This window comes from Neofelis nebulosa, chromosome 15 (assembly GCF_028018385.1).
Source record: "Neofelis nebulosa isolate mNeoNeb1 chromosome 15, mNeoNeb1.pri, whole genome shotgun sequence".
In the NCBI taxonomy this organism is placed as follows: domain Eukaryota; kingdom Metazoa; phylum Chordata; class Mammalia; order Carnivora; family Felidae; genus Neofelis; species Neofelis nebulosa.
The window spans coordinates 13,810,281-13,832,489 of NC_080796.1; the positions used below are offsets into that span (position 1 = coordinate 13,810,281).

At 44.7% G+C, this 22,209-nt stretch overlaps 1 protein-coding gene and 1 pseudogene across 2 annotated transcripts in view; one reads left to right on the forward strand and one right to left on the reverse strand.

The window, feature by feature from the left end:
* The window catches only part of PLD5 (phospholipase D family member 5), a 422,454-nt gene that overhangs the window by 30,054 nt on the left and 370,191 nt on the right, over window positions 1-22,209 (forward strand). The window lies entirely within an intron of this gene.
* On the reverse strand, window positions 19,031-19,521 carry LOC131496415 (ferritin light chain-like; annotated as a pseudogene).

Here is a 22,209-nt window from a genome sequence, read left to right on the forward strand (position 1 = left end):
ATACCTAATCTTATTTGCCTCATTTGCCTTTGTATTGGGGCCTTTGCCCCACCCTCTCTATCCTGGGGCCTTTGCCCTGCCCTCTCTATCCTGGGGCCTCAGCCCTGCCCTCTCTATACTCTGGGGCCTTTGCCTCACCCTCTCTATACTTATTTACCTAATCTTGTTTACCCAAACTTGAGTGTGAGGATCCTATGGCTTTGTAATTCTTTTTGCATTATTGACCCATCAGTGCAGGCTCAGGGAATTCCTGAGCTTATTCCCCACACTCAAGCTATAAACTTGTTGGGGGAGGGGGAGAACTGAGGATTTTTTTTTTTTAGATGTTATGGTCTAAGATGTGCTTGTATGGATGGAGGCAGTGAGCAGATCACCATGCTGATAATTGCCCAGTGATGACAGGTTCACTTTGTCTGGTTTGAGAGTGAATTGGAGGACTTTCTTGCTGTATTCCAGAATGATGAACCCAACTGGGCCCCAGGGGTTGCAGAGCCCAGAGCTCAGCTTCTCATGGTGTTGGAGTTTCAAATGCTCTTGAGTGATACTAGTTAACGCCCATACTTGGCGCCCCTTTTAAAAGAAATGTTTGTTTATTTATTTCTTTAGAGAGCTTGAGCAGGGGAGGGGCAGAAGGAGAGAGAATTCCAAGCGGGCTCTGTACTGTCAGCGCTGAGCCCAACACTGGGCTCCATATCATGAACCCGAGATCATGACCTGAACTGAAATCGAGATTCGAATGCCTAGCTGACTGGGCTTCCCAGGCGCCCCCATATTGACCCATTTTTTTACTAAGAGAAGCCCTCTAAGTAAATAAATTGAAGACAAATCAGCTGGCTGCTTATTGGAGAACTTTAAGGACTGGAGGGATTGTGGCCTTTCGAGAGGCCGCTAAGCATGTGCTTTTTCTTTAAATCAGCTGGACCTTCCTCCCCTCCCCACATTGGTATATTTAACTTCTGTTTATCTTGTATCTGAAAGGGCTACATAAAATTACCACCTGCAGGTGTCTTTTATGGGAGAGGAAGTGGCAGGCATGTAATATTTAAAAAAAACAAAACATAAAACTAGATAACACTTGTTTATTTAGTTTGTGTCATTTAGGATGAATCAAGCCTCAAGAGAAGTCCCACGCAGGATGTCTTTAATAGTAATTTATTATCACACATAAACAGGTTGAAACAATGTGCCTCCCACAGCTGAATTCAGCCACTCGGTAATCCGATTAGGGTCCCTGGGCTCTCTCTCCTTTTCTGGGCTGTATCTCCAGCCTCTGGCTTCTGTCTTAGGCTGGAAAATGGCATCGGCATGGTTCCAGGCATCATATCTTCCCCGTATTCAAAGACCAGAAGAGAGCACTTGTCCGTATGCCCCTTTTTAAGACAACGAAACATTTCTCAAAAGCTCTTTCCCTGTGAGACGCACCAACATGTCTCACTGGCATGAGGGTTCCGCAGGGCCATTCCTAAGCCACTCGCTGGTAGGGGAGATGGGATGCTTCCTGTCCTGGGGCTGGATGAGCCCAAGCACGTGCCTGCTCTCCACCTCTACGCTCAATATGGGAGCCTCTTTTGAACAAGATGGTGCAGAAGTGGGAGTGGTTATCGGATAGACCTGCCACGCAGTCCTTTATCCTACATCTTCCGTATCTTCTTCTCCCTCTTCAATATGCTTGTAGCAACTAGGAGATACGCATGCACACGCGCGTGCACCCACCCACAAACACAGTTGCCTATGACTGACTTGGTGGTCTTTACATTTTCCCAAGACTTAAATAATTAAGAAGTGCAAGAAGGGTTACCTTATATTTCTTGGTGTTGTGTGTTTTGTTATACTCTAATTATTTGAAAATTAACAGTCTTGGTAACTGTAATCAGAATAGATATTTGATTATGTCGTTCTGTTCCGTTACTATTCTTCATAAACAGGTCTCTGTTAAAAAACATGTGATATGTGAATTCCTTAAAGGGGGCAATGTGTGCTTGGCTACTGATTACCTGTGGGGAGTTATCAAGAAACTAGTCCTGGATCCCTCACAAGTTTCTTTCTTGGGTAACTCCCTAGACAGTGACCACCGACTCTGTAAACCCAGGAGCAAGCAAGAGCTTGAGGGGAAAGCTGACATTATGTTTTGAATATGTTAAATTTGACATTCTTCTGAAGATGGAGATATCTGATGTATCTCTGAAATACAGATGTCCATCTGGGTTGCAGACAGACTCAAGAATCATGAGGTGGTAGCTAAAATCATGAGGGTAGATGAGGTTAACAACCGTTTTTAAAAAAATGTTTATTTTTGAGTGAGGGAGGGCATGCAAATGCGGGAGGGGCAGAGAGAGAGAGGGGTACCGAGGATCTGAAGTGGGCTCTGTGCTGACAGCAGTGAGCTCGACGTGGGGCTTGACCCCACAAACTGTGAGATCATGACCTGAGCCAAAGTCCAATGCTTAACCGGCTGAGCTCCCCAGGTGCTCCCAAGGTTAATATATCTTAATTGTGGATTGAATAGAGAGGAATTAGGAAAGTAAATCTCTTTGATGTCTTAGCTATTTTCTGCATTCAGAAGCTCAAAAGAAGTAGGATTTCCCTTGCTTTATTTCTTAGTCTTTACTATTTATGAATTCCAATCAGAGGTACTCAGTCCCAAGACAAATGCAAATGGGTTTGGATCTAACTCCTTTTCTTTATTAACCTGGATGATTAAGAATTTACAGTGTTTATATCAATGCGAGAGGCTAATGTCTGCCTTAGAGTAGACAGAACTACAAATATGGCAAAGCCAAAGAGGGAAGAGGAAAAGGGTCATGTGGATGGTAGTCAGGTTTATAATAATTATTGTCATTACTATTTCCGCAAGGGTACAGAGAGCCGTGCATTGTACTTTCAGACATAATCAGTCCAGCTGCTTTGTCCTGTGCTCATTGGTTGGTTTGAGATTTCTTAGAGAGCTGGCAGTTGAGTGAGAATTTTAGAGGTACAGACCCGCTATGGTGCTAAGTGAGTGATATCTTCAGGTCTCTTGTAATTCTACTGCCATAGTGAAGGGGGTGCTGGAGAGTCTTAACGGTTTACCACTAAATCTCCCCTATAGAAAGGCAGGGACACACACACAAACACACACACACACACACACACACACACACACACACACATGAATATTACAAAACTTCTCCTTTTTACGTAAACGTACTTCGGTTAAAAAAGTTAGCTGACTTAAAAACATTAATCCTACAGGTGGTATGTGGGTAGGCTCCCACTCATTGCCCCTGACCTTCCATCTCCCCTTGCGATCCTGCAAAGCCCTGACATTAGTGATACTGAACACAGCTTGCCAGCTGGAGATTCCACAATGACCCCTTCCTAAATGGATCCCAGCTGGTGGACTATCCTTCTTCTTCATGGTTGACCTCTTTCCAACCCTCCTTGTCACCTACCACATCCCAGTGTGCTCCCTCAGTCCACGCTGTCGCAGCCTCCTGGGCTCTACACCTTTGCTCATTCTTTTCTCCCTTCCTCTCTGGACCTGTTCACCAAGAGTTAGACCCCAGACCCATGTACATGGCAAAGCCTGCTGTGGGGCCTTTGTCTCTGACAGCACCAACCCTCACAGCTTTCTTGTGTTTGTGAATTTATGTTGCATCTTTCTTTACCTTTTTTTATCAAAAAAATTTTTTTAATGTTTATTTTTGAGAGAGAGAGAGGAGGGGAGGGGCAGAGAGAGAGGGAGACACAGAATCTGAAGCAGGCTCCAGGCTCCAAGCTGTCAGCCCAGAGCCCGATGGTGGGGCTCGAACTCATGAGCAGTGAGATCATGACCTGAACTGAAGTCAGATGCTCAACCAACTGAGCTATCCAGACAGCCCTGTTGCATCTTTCTTTAAAAAACAAAACAAAACAAAACTTATTTATTTTGTGTGAGAGAGGAAGAGGGGAAGGGAGAGAGAGAGAGAGAGACAGCATGAGCAGGGGAGGGATGGAGAGAGAGGGAGAAGAGAATCCCAAGCAGTCTCCACACTGTTAGCACAGATTCCGATGTGGGGCTGAACTCATTGTGACCTGAGCCAAAATCAAGAGTTGAAGGCTTGGGGCGCCTGGGTGGCGCAGTCGGTTAAGCGTCCGACTTCAGCCAGGTCACGATCTCGCGGTCCGTGAGTTCGAGCCCCGCGTCAGGCTCTGGGCTGATGGCTCGGAGCCTGGAGCCTGTTTCCGATTCTGTGTCTCCCTCTCTCTCTGCCCCTCCCCCGTTCATGCTCTGTCTCTCTCTGTCCCAAAAATAAATAAAAAATGTTAAAAAAAAACAAAAAAAAAAAAGAGTTGAAGGCTTAACCAACTGAGCCACCCAGGTGACCTTAATATGATGGTTTTTAAATATGACCACAAATTCTTTGTCTTTGTCTCTTGAACCAGACTAGGCTTATGATTGCTTTGACCAACCTACCATGGAAAAGTTATACCAGGTGACTTCCAAGACCTGGTCATCAAAGGTCTACAACGTTATTCTTGAAACTCAGAGCCCCAGTCTAAGAAGTATGATTGCTTTAACACCACCATGCTGTAAGGAAGCCCAAGCCACATGTAGGGGCTGTGGTTGACTGTCCCAGCCAAGGTTCCAGACACGTGAGTGAAAAGCCCTCTAGAAGGTCCTCATCTTTAGCCATTCAGTTCTTCCCAAGTTGAGGCCTCACATATACTTAGAGCCAAACCTCACCTGCTGTGCCCTGTCTGGATTCCTGATCCACAGAATCCACGAGCATCATGAAAGGGCTGCGGCTTTATGCTGTGGAGTGTTGGGGTGGTTTCTTTCAGTTTTAGATAACGGAACATTTCCTCAAAAAGAGGCCATAGACCTCCATTGGTCACCCCTGTGTAGTCCATCTTAGTGACAACCACGTGACACTAAAACAAATGAGCAAAAAACAAAACAAAACAAACAAAACAGGCCAGAATATAAAGTAAGAAAAGGTGAAGATCTTAAAAGACAAAAAAAGAAAAAAGAAAAAGAGAGAGAGAGAGAGAGAGAGAAAAGTGGCAGAAAGAGAAGGGCCGATCTAACTGTGTGGTTATATAGATATGGATATATATATAGATACATAGGACTATAAGGACATAGGTAAGCTAGATAAAGGCTCAGGTACATTATGAACATAACCCTTGATAATTAGATTTTGCTTCCCAAATCTTTATAACAGCAAGTCGACTTGGTCGAGTCCCTTGCTACAGTTCTTTCTGCTAATTTTTGTTTCTCTGTGGAACCTACAAGGAACATATTAGAGCCTGAGAAAAGAAGCAGATATGCCCAAAGTTTCCTCTTCATTATCTCTGCTCAGATGTTACTGTACCAGAATCACACGAAAATGGCTCATTTCAATAACAGTCAAATAGATACAAATCAAAAGCATAGTAACACTTTTAACTCTTTGGGGAGAGTATGGTGTAAAAACCATTTTGTCTAATCATTTGGCAACATACATCAAGAATTAATGCTAATACCATCACCCAGGATTTTCTTTAATACATTCATTTTAAGGAAGTGGTATATATATACATAAACATTTTCTTTGAGGATGTACATCACAGTATTCATACTTTCACTAGATAACAATTATTTATTTTTTTGAGGGAGAGAGTGAGAGAGAGAGTGAGTGTGGGGGAGAGGCAGAGGGAGAGAGAATCTCAGGCAGGCCTTATATAAGCCCAGTGGGGAGCCCGATGTAGGACTCCATCTCATGACCATGAGATCATGACCTGAGCTGAAATCAAGAGTCAGATGCTCCACTGACTGAGCCACCCAGGCGCCCTAGTCAACAACTCTGGGCATCATGGTTCTGATGGCAGTGTTGATGTGCGGGTTCTTTCCCACACCAAGCCGTTCTCTGACCCCAGCTGACACCTACAGTTGAACTCACTTCTGACCATCTACCTGGAGACTGTGCCAAACCCTGCTGGTTAAGGACTGAGCCTCACAAGACTGCCTCCACTTCCGATGCCCATCCCAAGTCCAGCATGGTTCCTTTCCTTCTGACCGACTGGTTCTAAGCCAGGGGTTCCCACCCTTCTGGGGTTTGATTAATTTGCTAGAGTGGCTCACAGAACTCAGAGAAGTTTTACTTGCTGGATCACAGGTGTATTGTGAAAGGATATAACTCAGGAACAGCCAGATGCAAGAGGTGCAGAGGATGAGATCTGGGCAAAGGCACAGAGTTCCCATGCTCTGTGAACAGGCCACCTTCCCCACACCTCCCTGTGTTCACAAGCCCAGCAGTGGTCTAGACCCTGTCCTTTGTTTTTTTTTATGGAGATTCCATTATATATGCACAGTTGATTGAGTCATTGGCTGTTGATGATTGATTCAACCTCCAGCGCCTCTCCCCACCCTGGGGGTCAGGGGGTGCTGCTGAAAGTTCCAAACCTCTTATCACTTGATTGACTATCCAGGCAATAGTCCCTATCCTCAGGTGTTTTCCAGAAGTCATGCCATTAACCTAACAACAGACACCTTATTGCTCTTGTCACAGGAAATTCCAAGGGCTTTAGAGCTCATATATATATTTCTTATAAATCATGGTATCACAGGCATCTGGTCTATGCCAGGCAGTGTTCTTGACCTTGGAGGTACTCTGGTGAAAACAGCAAAGTCAGTGGTTGTGTTGACCTTCGATTCTGATGGGGGAATAGGTGATAAACCCTGCCGCCTATAGAGTACTTTAAAATTACAAGTGCAAACGAAAAAGCAGGGAGCAGTTTTTGGGAGTGGGAGCTATTTTTTTAAGTTTGTGTATCTATTTAGAGAGAGGTGTATGGGGGAGATACAAAGAGAGAGGGAGAGTGAGAATCCCAAACAGGCTCTGTTCTGTCAGTATAGAGCCTGACGAGGGGTTTGAACTCACAAATCCTGAGATCATGGCTTGAGCCGAAATCAAGAATTAGACGCTTAACCAACTGAGCCACCCAGGCACCCCAAACAGGAACTATTTTAATTAGAGACATCAGGAAAAAACTCTCCTAAGAAGTTGTCGTTTCAACAGTGTTCATTTTAATAGAAAAACAGAAAATGAAAACAAAGGGGCCCCAAGGAAACTGGGGGGAGGGGGGGGTCCTGGGTCTGTCGCCTTGATTGCAGGGAAGTGGTCTTGAGTGTTTACAGATGTTCAAACTCATCAGGTAGTACATATTAAATGTCTGTAGTTCTTTGTGTCTCAATAACATCTCAGCAAAGCTGTTGGAAAGAAACTGTGAAGTATCCTGAGTAGAGACTGTTGAAGGAAATCTGGTACATCCAGGCAAGGGGATTCCAAACAGCAATTGAAATGGTTAATGTCATGTAAATGTTTTCAGGGAAACGTTCAAATCAGAAGTTAAAAAACCCATTTCCGGTATATTTTGTATAACCTGTATGTTTATAATAGCGGACTGTGTAGCACGCGGAATAAAACATGGGGAAGATACACTCTAAAGCGTTAACACTGGTAATTTCTGAGTTGTGGGAATTTGAATAATTTTTATTCTCGACTTTTGCTTGTGTGTTTTCCCTAAATGCCCTACAGTCATCATGCATTGCCTCATAAAACGAAATTAAGAAAATTAAGAAACCTGTTCTTGCAAACTGCTTTCCCTGTTGTTAATGGTAGAAGGCGGAGGAAGGACAGTGAAGTATTCTCCAAATGAAGAAGGCACTTTGAGACCAAAGAACAATGCAAGCTGCTCCATACAGATACACAGTTTTATTTGGGGTGACTTAGTGATGGGGGCGATTGGGTGCATGGGTGACCCGTGCTCTCACAGCTATTCTCTGCCCAGTCCGGACCTTAATCTACAGTTTTGTATAGAGTGAGGGGCATCGTGGCGAGGTCACAGGAATTTGCATAAAGTGGGGCCGCCTGTGTGCCTGTCCTTGCTACTAGTTATCAAAAGCGGGGTCATCTGTGGGTCACTGTGTGGACTATCAGAACGAGTCTTCCTGCATTCTGGTCAGGTCATGTGTCAGCCAGCATGGAGCCGGAACCTGAGCCCCAAGGGGGGTTATTATTGAGTGAGCCTGAGCAAGATTGGGGGGGGGGGCAAAGGTGGTGTCTATGCTGTTAGCCTCTCACAGCTCCTCCCTGGTTGTATTTCTTTGCTGTCTAACAGGTAAGCCTCATGAGGGCGGGCGTCCTCCGTGAATTGCCTTCTTTCTGCCCCAGTCCCTCGTCTAGTGCCTGGCACATGGTAGGTGGGTACTTTCTAAGTAGCTCTGTAAGGGTTAAATTGTAGTGTAGGGCTAATGCTTAGCTTGAAAAATAACAGCTTCGTGTTGACACTGAAGGTTAAGAGATAACAGCCTTGCTTTGCTCTGGTAGCCTCATACCCTTGTAAATTAGGCTTCACCAATTAAGGAAACAAAAGTTCAAAGAAAAGAGCATCAGAGGCAGGGTCAAGGAGATCCACTGGTTGCAACTTAGAGGCAGAAAGTCTAAAGTAAACACCTCATTAGGCAACTGTTAACTCATCTGGAACCTGTTTCTTTGTTCTGTTCCCAGGTGATGATAAAACTATGTGATCGGTTATAAAAACTCTGTCCCCCGGCTGTTTGGGGCCGTACTCTTATCAAGAGTGTTGGTCCCGATCGGTCGGCCTTGCCTCTCATTGTAATAAACTTTGTTGTGACTGTCACTGGTGCCCGTAGCATTCTGTTTCAGGAGTCGTGTGGATGCAACAGCTCTCATATGAATAAATAGATGCATAAAGATGTGAAAGAAAACAAAGAGGTCTGTTTGTTGAGTACTTCCTACATGGGGGTGCAGTGCTGGGGCCCTCATATATGTTATTCCAGTTAATTCCTGCAGCAAGGGTGTCAGGGAGGAATGGAGCCCTTCTTCAAGACCAGGATGCAGATGCCTAGAGAAGCTAAGTAGCTAGACTGTGCGGAACTGAGATTTAAACACAGGTGACTTATTTCACTTAGCATCACACTCTCCAGTTCCATCCATGTTGCTACAAAAGGCCATACTTCCTTCTTTCTCGTTGCCAAGTGGTATTCCATTGTGTATATATGTTTTCACTCTTATGTGGATCCTGAGAAACTGAGAACAAACTGAGGGTTGATGGGGGATGGGAGGGAGGAGAGGGCGGGTGATGGGTATTGAAGAGGGCACCTGTTGGGATGAGCACTGGGTGTTGTATGGAAACCAATTTGACAATAAATTTCATATTAAAAAAAATCTTAAAAAAAATAAACGCGGGCGAGTCTTCATTTTATTGCACCCCACTCTTAAAGGCTGTGGCCCAGAAATAAAGGAAATTTGGAGGAAGGTAAAGGTCTTTTTCAGGAAGTGATTTGCATCTAGAGGTCATTTTCTCCTTTAGGAGCAAAAAAACCCAAGGGAAGAATGTGGTCCAGCTGGCCTCCAGTAAACTATTAATATATTATGCATAGTTTTTAAAATAGGGAGACAACATTTGTTAAGATCTCCTGTGGACCCGAAAGAACTCTGGGTTTCAGTCCCAGCCCCGTTTCCTTATTTGTGCCATCTTTGTGCATCAGGGATGATTTCTGTGGCGTGTGACAGAGTTCCCATGTGGTGGTGAAGAAGGTGAAGCACAGGGGTCCGGTCGGAGGCAGCTCCTGTGCCTGGTCCCCTGCCAGCTCTCTGCTCTGCCTTCCCTCCTGGGTGGCCCTCCTTCTCAGAGTCTACGGGGGAGCACCCATGTTCACACCCGCTTTCCCAGCTGGGGGATGGAGTTTGGGTGGGGGAGATCCCCCCTCCCCTGTGAAAACATAACCTGGAGCCACAGTATCGCATTTCCACCCATCTCTTTGTCTGAAACTTTGTCACACTCCACGCCCAGCTGAAGGGGCCTCCTTGCTCTGGGCAGCTACGTGACCAGCTAATGCTGGGGGGCTCTCTGGGAGAGCAGACACAAAGATATGTAGAAATCTGTGCTACAGTCTTGTTTTAAAAAAATGTTTATTTATTTTTGAGAGAGAGACATACACACACACTCACCGTGAGCAGGGGAGGGGCAGAGAGAGAGAGAGAGAGAAAGACAATCCGAAGCAGGCTCCAGGTTGCAAGCTGTCAGCACAGAGCCCGACGCAGGGCTCGAACTCGTGAACCATGAGATCACGACCGGAGCTGAATGAACCTGGACGTCCAACCCACTGAGCCACTCAGGAGCCCCTGTGCTACAGTCTTTTTTTTAATTTTTTATTTTTTTTTAACGTTTATTTATATTTGAGACAGAGAGAGACAGAGCATGAACGGGGGAGGGGCAGAGAGAGAGGGAGACACAGAATCGGAAGCAGGCTCCAGGCTCTGAGCCATCAGCCCAGAGCCCGATGCGGGGCTCAAACTCTCGGACCGCGAGATCGTGACCTGAGCCGAAGTCGGACGCTCAACCGACTGAGCCACCCAGGCGCCCCTGTGCTACAGTCTTTTGAAGGCAGTTGTGGCATTCTGTGATTCTGTAGGTGTGCTAAAAGTACCACTTTTATGAATTATATGGATGTGTATGTTGTGTGTATAGGGACAAAATGAAAGGGAATTGTAAACGACAGTGTTGGTGAATTTTCAGCTGCCGTTTGACTTAGTCTCCTTAGAGGAACGAACTCTCAAAGTCTGATGAAGTGAAGGAAGGCGAATATATCCAGAAATGCTTCTTTAAAAACTGCCAGTCAGAACGTAATCAAGTAATGGTTGATAAGGCTGAGGTGGAAGCTATTAAATCCTTACCTTATATGACATTAAATAGCGAAAAACCTCCATGGGAACAAAATTATTGAAAGCGGTGTCAGCCTGTGCCTGCTGAATTTGAACTTTTTCAAGACTAATTGTACTGCGTAGTATTTTCTTCAAGCTGCCTTCCATCTAAGAGCAAAAATTCAAGCAAGACTTTCCCCCCCCCCCCTCCTGGTTTTATCTCCCTTATGCAATTTAAAGGAGGATGCAGCTTATTTGGGGTTTCTGGGGGTTTTTTTGCCCATTGCAAAAATTATCTGGTTGGAGCGTAATGTCGTGTTTCGAGATATAATTGTGGTCTGCGAAGTGTCTCTGGCTGTACGACGGAGGCATGAAACAGAATTGTTGCCCTTTGGCGGTAATTGAAAGAACAAAATGGAAATTTGAATGTAAGTGCTGGTGATTTCTTCTTCAATCTGCGTTACACCAATGTGATACCACAAAGTCATGGGCGTATTAAGATTATATAATTAAGCATAAGACATGAAGGCTGGGACCTCCTGTTAATATGTCATCTACAGTTTAAAAGAGCACATTAAGTTACCACAGGGGCCTGATGATAAAAGACATGTGCGGTACTTTGGTGGTTTCTAACCCTTGAAGAAATAATCAAAACATTGTTGACTGAAATCAGTGTTCTTGGGGCGCCTGGGTGGCTCAGTTGGTTGAGCATCCAACTCTTGATTTTGGCTCAGGTCATGATGCCAGGGTTGCGGGATTGAGCCCCAGGTTGGGCTCCGCTCTGAGCATGGAGCCTGCTTAAGATTCTCCTCCCTCCCTCTGCTCCTCTCCCCTGCTCTTGCTCTCTCTCTCTCTCTCTCTCTAAAGAAAAAAAGAAAAAGGAATCAGTGTTCTTTATGTCGCAAGTCTTAACCCCTGGTGAGGTTGTATTTCATGTTAAACCAGTGATTGTCAGACATTGGAAATCAAGCTAATCACAGCCTGTCTCCCAGGCCCCTTCTCTCCCTGTTAACAGCCTCATTTCCCCCCTATATTTCTTCGTTACTCACTTATTCAGTCATTTTCCTTGAACTAATATGTCTGTAACAAAATTATGTTAAAGACATGCTAAAATGGAAATAACATCTCAGTAGTATTGAAAATATTATTTCCTTTTATTTTTCCCTTCTTTTTAAAAAAATTTTTTTAAGTGTTTATTGTTTATTTTTTGAGGGAGAGAGAGTGTGAGCCAGGGAGGGGTAGAGAGAGAGGGAGACACAGAATCCAAAGCAGGCTCCAGGCTCTGAGCTGTCAACACAGAGCCTGATGTGGGGCTTGAACTCACCAATCACGAGGTCATGACCTGAGTGGAAGTTGGACACCCAACCAACTGAGCCACCCAGGTGCCCCTATTTTTTTTCCCTTCTAATTTTAGAAGGATTGCTGTGTTTTTGCTTGTGTTCCTCTCTAGAATCTTATAGTTTATATCTTCACTGCTGTTTTCATTCATGAACTTGTTAGGAACCTGGTTCTTCTAAAAGTTTCCTTTTTCTGTGCCTGGAAAGAGAAATCAATGGACCCCCTGCTAGCGGAAGTGGTGTTCCTGTGGTGAAGGCCTCCCCAGGGGTCTGTGGATGCTGAATGCCAGGGAACAAGCATTTATGGAGCACCTGCTGGGTTCACAGCCAGGGACTGGAGTAGGGAGTCTGGAGAGGGGTTTGGAAATTAGAAAAGAAAGAGGTTTGGAGACAAAAGCCCATTTTCTGCTAAGTCTCAGGTTTCAGCAGAGGCAGAACTGTCTGTCTGAGCTGGTTAAATGACTTGGCTTGTGCACATAGGCATTTCATAAATAAGATGGAAAAACAGCACTATTTCCTGCTGTGTCTTAGGAAAGTGGTCACTTGGATGACAGTCCAGCCTCCCACTTTCAAGAGGGCACAATGGAGGGTGTGATTCGGGGAGAGAAACTGCTGCTACTGGGCAGGAATGCTTGTGGCAACCAGGGAGCCACAGCGTGGCAAGGGACTGGGTGGAGTGGGGACCACAGGAGGGACGCTTCATCACGGGATAGTCATCTCCCTTCCAGCTTGGCAGGGGTATGAAGTAAAACACAGCTCAGGAGTTAATAGGAGAAGAGAGGAGAGATTGAGAGAATAAAAGTAAGAAGGGCAAGGAAGGGCAGCTTGGATTTGCTTACCCATAAAGGCAAAAACAAAACAACAACCACCACAAAAAACCTGGTAGGTAGATTTATGGTGGTGGTAGCTGATTTTCAAGTAGCCTGATGAAAGGAAGGTTTGCAGGAAGAAAAATAGAGACTAGGAGACATATTGAGACCATTACATGAGAACCCCCATAAAGAAATAATCAGTGATGATGAGGTGATGTTCTTTTTCAGTTATTGAGATCCATGGATGAGAGAGTCCAGAATGAGTTTAAGACGGTTTATAGTCATTTTGGAACGTGGAAATAAACCTTGGCTGGGGGTTGAGGCAGCACGTACCAGACAGCTCCAAATCACAGGCGTTTCTGTTACGTAAAGCCTGGTGCCGAGCCTGACCTGCCGGCTTGCAGCGTGATCTCTGGTGGGAGACCTGATCCCTGTGATTGGGACCTACTGTGGGCATTGGTGGGGGTGGGGGGTGGTGGCAGAGGTGATGGGAAAACCGTGTCCAGGAAGGCTGGGGGTGAGCCATCCTCTGAAAGCCTGTGACCTGAGTGCAGAAAGGGCTGCTGCAGGTGTGCGTGGGGCAGGCAGCTCTCGTGGGTGTGGGGAGCATCGAACCTGCCACCCACCCAGGTGTGCCTGGTGCACAGAGCAGGACACGGGCCAGGAGTGGCATCCTGCATAATCTGTGAAAATGGTGTAAGAGTGTCTTTGGCCAGAGTTAAAGCTGGGGAAGAAGTCAGGAGGGACACCTTACCTTACAACCCTGAGGGAGAAGCAGGAGGGGGCCTGGTGCAAGGGCAGATGTAATAATTAGGTAGGAGAGGGGCGCCTGGGTGGCTCAGTTGGTTGAGCGTCCGACTTCGGCTCAGGTCATGATCTCATGGTCCGTGAGTTCAAGCCTGGCGTTGGATTCTGTGCTGACAGCTCAGAGCCTGGAGCCTGGTTCAGATTCTGTGTCTCCCTCTCTCTCTGCACCGCACCTACCCCCCCCCCCCCGACACACACACCTCTCACACTCTGTCTCTCTCAAAAATATATAAACATTAAAAAAATTGTTTTTAATTAGGTAGGAGGAAAGATAAAAAGTGGTTTTCTGAGATACCTGGGCTCACCCCTAAAGACCACATATTAAGTTAGAATAACTCACTGCTTACGTTCCTTAGGGCACAGCTTAACCCCCAGAGGAGAATTGTGCAGTCAGGAACACAAGGAGGTAGCCCTGGGGGGTACTGGTTACGGGACTTAGCATTATGAGTCCCTCCCTGCTGGAGCCTGCCTCCTGGGGCTGGTCCCATGGACAGGATTCCCTGCCTTGCACTGGAGCGGGGATCTCTCTCCCTGCCCTGGGGGATGATAATGAACTGTGTGTTCCTGTCCTGTGCTGGAGGTGCCAGAGGGAACGTGTGGGTGAGCAGCAAACTCTGGGCTCCCTGTGGCCCATCCTGGCAGTTTCCTGTGCCTCAGACAGGCCTGTCCTGTCTTCATGCAGCCCACGTGGCCTGTGGCAGCCTCAGGCCCTGGCAGTGAAGAGGGGCATCTTACCAGACTCTTCCAGTCCTCCCTGCTGAAAGTTCATTCTGGACCTGCCCATCCCACGACCTGAAAATTTCCTCTGACCCTCAGAATTGACTGCCCAGAAGCATGACCCTGTGCTCACCCTTCTCCTCCTTCGACTCTGACCCTTGCTCCTTGATGCTTGGATGGAACTAGGGTTTGCTGCACTTGAAACCTTGGATTTGAATTTCAGGAAGAGGGTGTGGCCCGCCCTTTTCCTCCATGTGGGGTTTCCTACCTTCTCCCCAGACAGCTTTGCAGCCTGCTCTTCCCTATCATTTCTTCTTTTTTTTTAAAGTTCATTTATTTATTCATTCTGAGACAGAGAGCACGAGCAAGCGAGCATGGGGGGAGGGGCAGAGAGAAGAGGAGAGAGAGAATCCCGAGCAGGCTCTGCACTGTGCTGTTAGTGCAGAACCTGATGTGGGGCTCGATCCCATGAGCCATGAGATCATGACCTGAGCCAAAGTCAAGGGCCAGATGCCTAACCTACTGAGCCACCCAGACACCGCTTCCCTGTCATTTTACCTAGAGCATGCACTGTGACCAGGGTCAAGATTTATACAACAGTAATAGTGATTGGCCAAGCAAGACATTCTGAATATGATGTAGGAAAATTGCTAACTTGTTCAAATCCTAAAGATAATAGTGGGGTATTCTAAGATAGTAAGCATTGAAGTATTTTTCTTTTTTCTTTTTTTAAAGTAATCTCTGCCTCCACCATGGGGTTCAAACTCATGACTTGGAGATCATAAGTTGGTTGCTCTGTGGACTGAGCCAGCCAGATGGTATTTCTAACTTCTTTCTTAGTTAGCTTGAGTGAGAAATTTATATAGATAAGGTTTGTTTCTTGTTGTTGTTCTTTTTTTTTTTTCTTTTGTCATGTTTTAAAACATAGCATTATGGGACATTTGGGTGGTTCAGTCAGTTAAGCATCTGACTCCTGGTTTTGGCTCAGGTCATGATCTCACAGTTTGTGAGTTCAAGCCCTGCATAGTAGGGCATTGTCATTGTGGAGCCTACTTGATGTTCTCTCTCTCTCTCTCTCTCTCTCTCTCTCTCTCTCTCTCTCTCTCTGCCCCTCCCCCACTCTGAATCTCTCAAAAATAAATAGATAAACTTAAAAAATTGAAAAAAAAAAAACACATAGTGTTATGGGCTGAAACCAGTGTTTGCATACCTCCCAAAACTTATATGTGGAAATCCAACCCCTCGATGTGATAGTGTTAGGAGGTGGGGGCCTTTGGGTGATTAGGTCACAAGGGTGGAGCCTTGTGGATGGGAGTAATGCCCTATAAGAAGAAACCTGCTCTATGCTGCTCTGTAAATGCATCTGCTAGATGGGATTACTATTGTATGTAATACTCTAGCAATACCATACTACACATAGTGTTATACTATAGTCACACTGATGGCTGGGTGGGAAAGAGAAAGCATCAGAGGAGGGTGGGGGTACTTATAGAATTCTTGGCTCTATACCTTGCCATTAGATATTCTCATAAGCAACTATTGTATTGAAAATCAATAGACTATGAGATAGTAAGAAATAAATGCACTTGTTAAGCTTGATGTGTGGCTTACACAGAGAAGAATGGTAATGACCAGTGAAGATATGGATTGTACATTTCAAGCCTGTGATAAATATCTAGGGTTCTCAGACTCCAGAGTCCATAAAGTTTTGGTAATTGCAGATCAATATGAGTGGAGGTGGAAAGGGAAGATATAGATGAGCCAGATTTTAAGAAGCTGCATGGAAATTTACTCCAACAGTTTCATGGAAACAGAGTCCAATTAACATCAGACCAGCGAAGGATGGCCTGAAGTAAATTTTCAAATGGGAGAACGTGTACCTAGGAAGGAGACATATAAAGCCCCAAGGGCAGAGTTTCAGGGGGAGGAATAAGGATTAGGTTAGACTGGCAGGTGAGACCGGGAAGTGGAGAGCAGTAGGAACAATGAGCTGTCTTGAAATTTTCTATGTGGAACAGAGCCCAGTTCACAGAATGGTTTAAATATCTGAAGTATTTAGATGTAATACAGGATTACTACCTTTTTATTTTTCTACCTATTTTATGGAATTTGGTTTCTAGCCCCGTGGAGCTGGGCAATGTGTTTGCCTTCTCAAACCTTGACAGTATTTGGACTTTCATTTTCCTTAAGTAGGTCAGTATGTAAACATGTATATATGCATATGTATATGTGTATGTATGTGTATATACACACACACCCCTATTTCTATATATCCGTATTTATCTAATATGGAAGAAAGGAGGGTATTTTAATTTTCTCATCTGGAATCATGATTAACAACTCAGGAAAGATTTAAATTTAAATTTTTTTTTAATGTTTTTATTTATTTTTGAGGCAGAGAGAGACAGAGCATGAGCAGGGAAGGGGCAGAGAGAGAGGGAGACACAGAATCGGAAGCAGGCTCCAGGCTCTGAGCCATCAGCACAGAGCCCTATGCGGGGCTTGAACTCACAGACTGTGAGATCATGACCTGAGCCGAAGTCGGACACTCAACCGACTGAGCCACCCAGGTGCCCCAGATTTAAATTTTAAACAAGACCTGCAAAGATTAATGAGTGTGGATCTGGAAGGTCTACTACAGAAAAAGTTGCTGTGTGCAAGCACACCGAGCTAAGAAAATGAAGGTGACAGAATCCAAAGGATAAGGAAGGTGCCAAGAAGGGTTAAGCATGCAAGGTTACCAGTGCAAATTAGGAATGTAACTTAGATCATTTTAGCCTGAGGAATCTCTTAGTCAAGTTCAAAGAAATAAACTGTTTTTGAAGAGTCTGCCCTGCCCCAAGGGTATGTATGTGGAGAAAAACCAAAGTTGGGTGAGCAAGAGCCCTTGTTTGGCGTGCTGGGCAGTGTGTGGTGCACAAAGTGGGGGCATGAGCATCCCGTGGGCTCTAGAGCCAAAGAGCTTCCCTTCCAACGTAATGCATCAGGGTCCGCAGTTACCATGTTTATAGGGGACTCAAGGGCGCATCACAGTTTGAGAAGCACTGTTGTACATGGCAGTAGGTCAGCAGTAGGCAGTTTCTGGAAGATTTTGAGATTCTGACGATTAAAAAGACCGTGAAAAAGTTCTGTAAAGCAGATGTGGGTTCTAAGCAAAGGGTGACGGTGAACTGAGGCATTGCCGTGCAGTGGCAGTATGGGATTTTTAAAAAATCTTCTTTATGTTTTTATTTTTGACAGAGAAAGAGACAGAGAGAGAGAGGCAGAGAGAGAGAGGCAGAGGCAGTGTGCAAGCAGGGGAGGGGCAGAGAGAGAGGGAGACACAGAATCGGAAGCAGACTCCAGGCTCTGAGCTGTCAGCACAGAGCCTGACATGGGGCTCGAACTCTCGGACTGTGAGATCATGACCTGAGCCGAGTGAGCCACCCACGCACCCCAAATGTTTTAGAAACAAAAGTCAATACAGTAATGAGCTCTTTGACTCAGCCAGTGAGGAACCTAGACTATTAAAGAGAAGAAAACCACGTTAAGAAACAGTGTAACTCTACATAACTGAAGAGGGTCCAAGATTAGTGATTCTAGATTCAATTTACAGTTTTGAAATTTTTTTGATTTTTTTTTAATGTTTATGTATTTTTGAGAGAGAGAGAGAGAAAGAGAGAGGGCAAGTGGGGTAGGGGTAGAGAGAAAGGGAGACACAGAATCCAGAGCAGGCTCCAGGCTCTGAGCTGCCAGCACAGAGCCCAATGAGGGGCTCAAACTCATGAGCCACGAGATCATGACCTTGAGCCAAAAAGTCCTGTGCTTAACCCACTGAGCCACCCAGGCTCCCCTTGAAATTTCAGGTTTAAAGAAAGATGGAAGGAAGATTTATATGTACATACATAATTGCAAAACAAGAAAAAATGGTATTTGGTTTCTTTTATCAAAGCAGTAGACTCTAAAGAGCCAGGAAAGAGCTTGCCAACTTGGACTTTCTGGGCTTATTACAAATGAATGCATAAAAGCTGAGGTGAGAACCGAACCTCTCGGAGCAGATGGTACCGTCACCAGTACGACCCAGGCCCACCCAGAGCCTGTTGCTGGAGCCATGCTTCTCACTGAGGGTTACTAGCGTCATTTGTCAGTGGTGAGCATCAGACCTCACTGGTTCGCCGTTCCTGTGTGCGGGGGAAGCTGCGGGTGGTTCTTTTTGCAGAGGTGAACTCTGCCATTCCAGTGAATCCCTTGAAAAAGTCTGAATCCAAGGTCCTTCCATTATTGATGCACTGAAGTGCCAGACTTGAGTAGAAATGTTTCCTGTTTCAGTCAAGATCTGGTGACAGAAAAGCTCCATCCTCTAATTACAACTTAAATATCCTGCCTGGAGTAGGCTGGTTTCTGCATATTACTAATGCATCCTCAGTTGTACTTCTGGAGAAGTTCTCTTTCTACATGAAATGATTTCTCTCTCCTGTGCTTGGTGAAATCCTATGCAATTCTGCTGTTATTATTATTATTATTATTATTATTATTATTTTTGGTTGCAAAAAGCTTTATTGTTTCCATTTGGTCTATGGCTTGGGAGAAGGCTCTAGGTTGTTAAAAAGCTACCTAGTGGCTGCAGGGAGAGGATCAGGCACCAGCCGTAACCCCAAGGGGCTGCCAGAGGGGCCCCTCAAATGCTGCTGGGCTCCTGAGGCTCCTAGTCGTGCTGGAGGGTGAGCCTCTCGAAGAGATACTCACCCAGCCCCGCCTGGGGCCGTCCAGCCCACGGGGGTGCTTCAGGGGGTCGCCCATCTTCTTGATGACTTTCACCTCCTGTCTAGGGAGTAGTTCTCTAGGAAGTCACAGAGCTGGGGGTCTGTGCGGGCAGAACCCAGGGCATACAGATCCAAAAGGGGCTGGTTCAGGCTCTTCTCCAGAGCCAGGACAGCTTCCATGGTGTCCAGGGTTTTACCTCCACTCATCTTGGGATGGCTTCTGCAAGCCCTGGAGAGGGCGCAGCCGGTGCACTGGTTTCGCATCTTCAAGAGGCACTCAGCACCCTCCCATGCCCTCCAGAGCCACATCGTCATGGGCCAAATAGAAGCCCAGAGAGAGGCAGGTGTAGGAGTCCTGCAGGTGCATGTGGTCCAGGTGGTTGACAGCAGCCTTCACCTCAGTGGAATAAGTCTGATGAATCTGGGAGCTCATGGTCGATCGGTAATAAGGAGCTAAGCTCAAAATAGAGTGTTGGCTGGTCCTGGAGGCAGAGGGTAGTGTGATTGCTGGGTCGTAAGGTAGTTCTGTTTTTAACTTTTTGAGGAACCTCCATACTGTTTCCCACAGTGGCTGCCCCAGTTTACATTCCCACCAGTGGTGTGAGAGGGTTCCCCTTTCTCTGCATCTTCACCAACACCTGTTATTTCTTGTGTTGTTGATTTTAGTGATTCTGACAGGTGTAAGGTGGTATCTCATTGTGGTTTTGATTTGTATTTCCCTGATGATGAGTGGTGTTGAGCATCTTTTCATGTGTCTATTGGCCATCTGGGTGTCTTCTTTGGGGATATGTCTGTTGTATCTTCTGCCCATTAAAACAAATTTTTTTTTTAATGTTTGTTTATTTTTGAGAGACAGAGGCAGAGCGCAAGTGGGGGAGGGACAGAGAGAGAGGGACACACAGAATCCGAAGCAGGCTCCAGGCTCTGAGCTGTCAGCACAGAGCCCAGTGCAGGGCTCGAACCCATGAACTGTGAGATCATGACCTGAGCTGAAGTCGGATGCTCAACCGACTGAGCCACCCAGGTGCCCCCTGCCCATTTTTAATTGGATTATTTATTTTTTGGGTGTTGAGTTTTATAGGTTCTTTTTACATTTTGGATACTAGCCCTTTAAGCATTTTATCAGGGTTTAATTTGCATTTGCCTCACAATTGATGATGTTGAACACCTTCTCATGTGGTTATTGACCATTCTGTTTACTTTTGTGAAGTAGCTGTTAGGATCTTTTGCACATTTTTTTATGTTTTTTTAATAAAAATTTTAAGGGCTCTTTCTTTTTAAATGTTTATTTATTCTTGAGAGAGAGAAAGAGAGAGAGCAGGGGAGGGGCAGAGAGAGAAGTGAGCTCTGCACTGACAGCAGAGAACCTGATGTGGGGCTTGAACTCATGAACTGTGAGATCATGACCTGAGCCAAAATAAAAAATCAGATGCTTAACCCACTGAGCCACACAGGCACCCCAAGAGCTCTTTCTCTATTTGGATATAAGCCTTTTGCCAGCTATGTGTAGTACAAATATTTTCTCCAGATCTGTGGGGTGCATATTCATTTTCTTAATGATGTCTTTGGTAGAACAGTGGTTTTCAATTTTGATGATGCCCAATTTATCTCATTCCCCGTATAGTTAGTGCTGTTTATGTCCTCTCTAAGAATACTTTCCTCAAAGTTGCAAAGACAATTTTCATCAGTTTTTTTCTAAAAGTTTTAGAATTTTAGCTCTTAGATTTAGGTCTGTAATTCATTTAGAATTACTTTTTTGTATGATGTGAGATGGGGTCAGAGTTTATCTCTTTTTTCCATATTGCTATATGTTTCTTCCAGCATCATCTTTCAGAAGGGCTTTCCAGCACTCCCCGTTAATTTTTCTTGCCACTATTATGAAGAAATTAATTGGCCATATTTTTGTTGATCTGTTATTTCTGGACTCTGTTCTGTTTATTGTTTCACTGATCTGTGTGCTGTTCTTATGCCAATACTATCTGGTCTCAATTACTGAAGTTTTATAGTAAGTCTATGGCTGTCCTAGGTCATTTTCATTTTATATACATGTTATTTTTTATTATTTTTTAATGTTTTATTTATGTTTGAGAGAGAGAGAGAGAGAGAGAGAGAGCGAGCAGGGGAGGGGCAGAGAGAGAGGAAACACAGAATCTGAAGTAGGTTCCGATGCTGGGCTCAAACTCATGAACTGCAAGATCACGACCTGAGCGGAAGTCCGACGCTTAACTGACTGAGCTACCCAGGTGCCTCACCTCTTTTTTATGTACATTTTAGAATTAGTTTGTTAATTTCTGCAAAAAGTTTGCTGGGATTTTGATTAGGATTGCATCGGATCTATAAAACAATATATGGAGAATTGAAATCTCATTATCCACTTTAATCTATGAATGTAGTAGATTTCCTTATTTATTTAGATTTTCTTTCTTTTAGCAGCATATTTTTAGTTTACAGTGAATAGGTCTCTGGAATATCTTGTTAACTTTATCCTAAATCATGTATGTTTCAGTGGTCTTATAAGTTGTGCTTTTCATTGCGTTTGGCAGTTCATTGTTCTATACACAGTGGCCAATTGTGTATAAAAATACAGCTCATTTTTACATATTGATATTGTGCTTATTGCATTTCTTGCCTCATTTCCTGTGCTGCTTGTTGTCCAATATCTGAAAAATGTTTTGTACATTTTGTCCAGTTTCCTAAGTATTAACAGTGGGAGAGCCAGTCTGGTACAGTAACTCATCAGAGCCAGAAGAGGGAGTTTTATGAATTTAATTTTGGCAGGATTTGTCTTATTCCACATCGTCTGTTTTGTGTACTACTTTTCTCTAAAATAGCTTCATGTCATTCAAACTTCTTCATAAAAACTTCTATTTAGTGGCTGTTTAGTATTCTATCATATGAATGTTCTGTAAGTTATTAGGTTGTCTGCATTTGTTTAAATATTACTGTAGCAAACCTCTTCACATCATCTTTTTTTATTTCCGATACTTTCTGCTTGTTTCTGGTATAATGATTCTCTCATGGTGTTATAATTTTTTCATGAACATCTATCTCTGTGAGAGGAGCAAAGGGTTGCAATATTTTACATTGGTTCCAGTGCCTAGCCATCCTGCAATATGGTAAA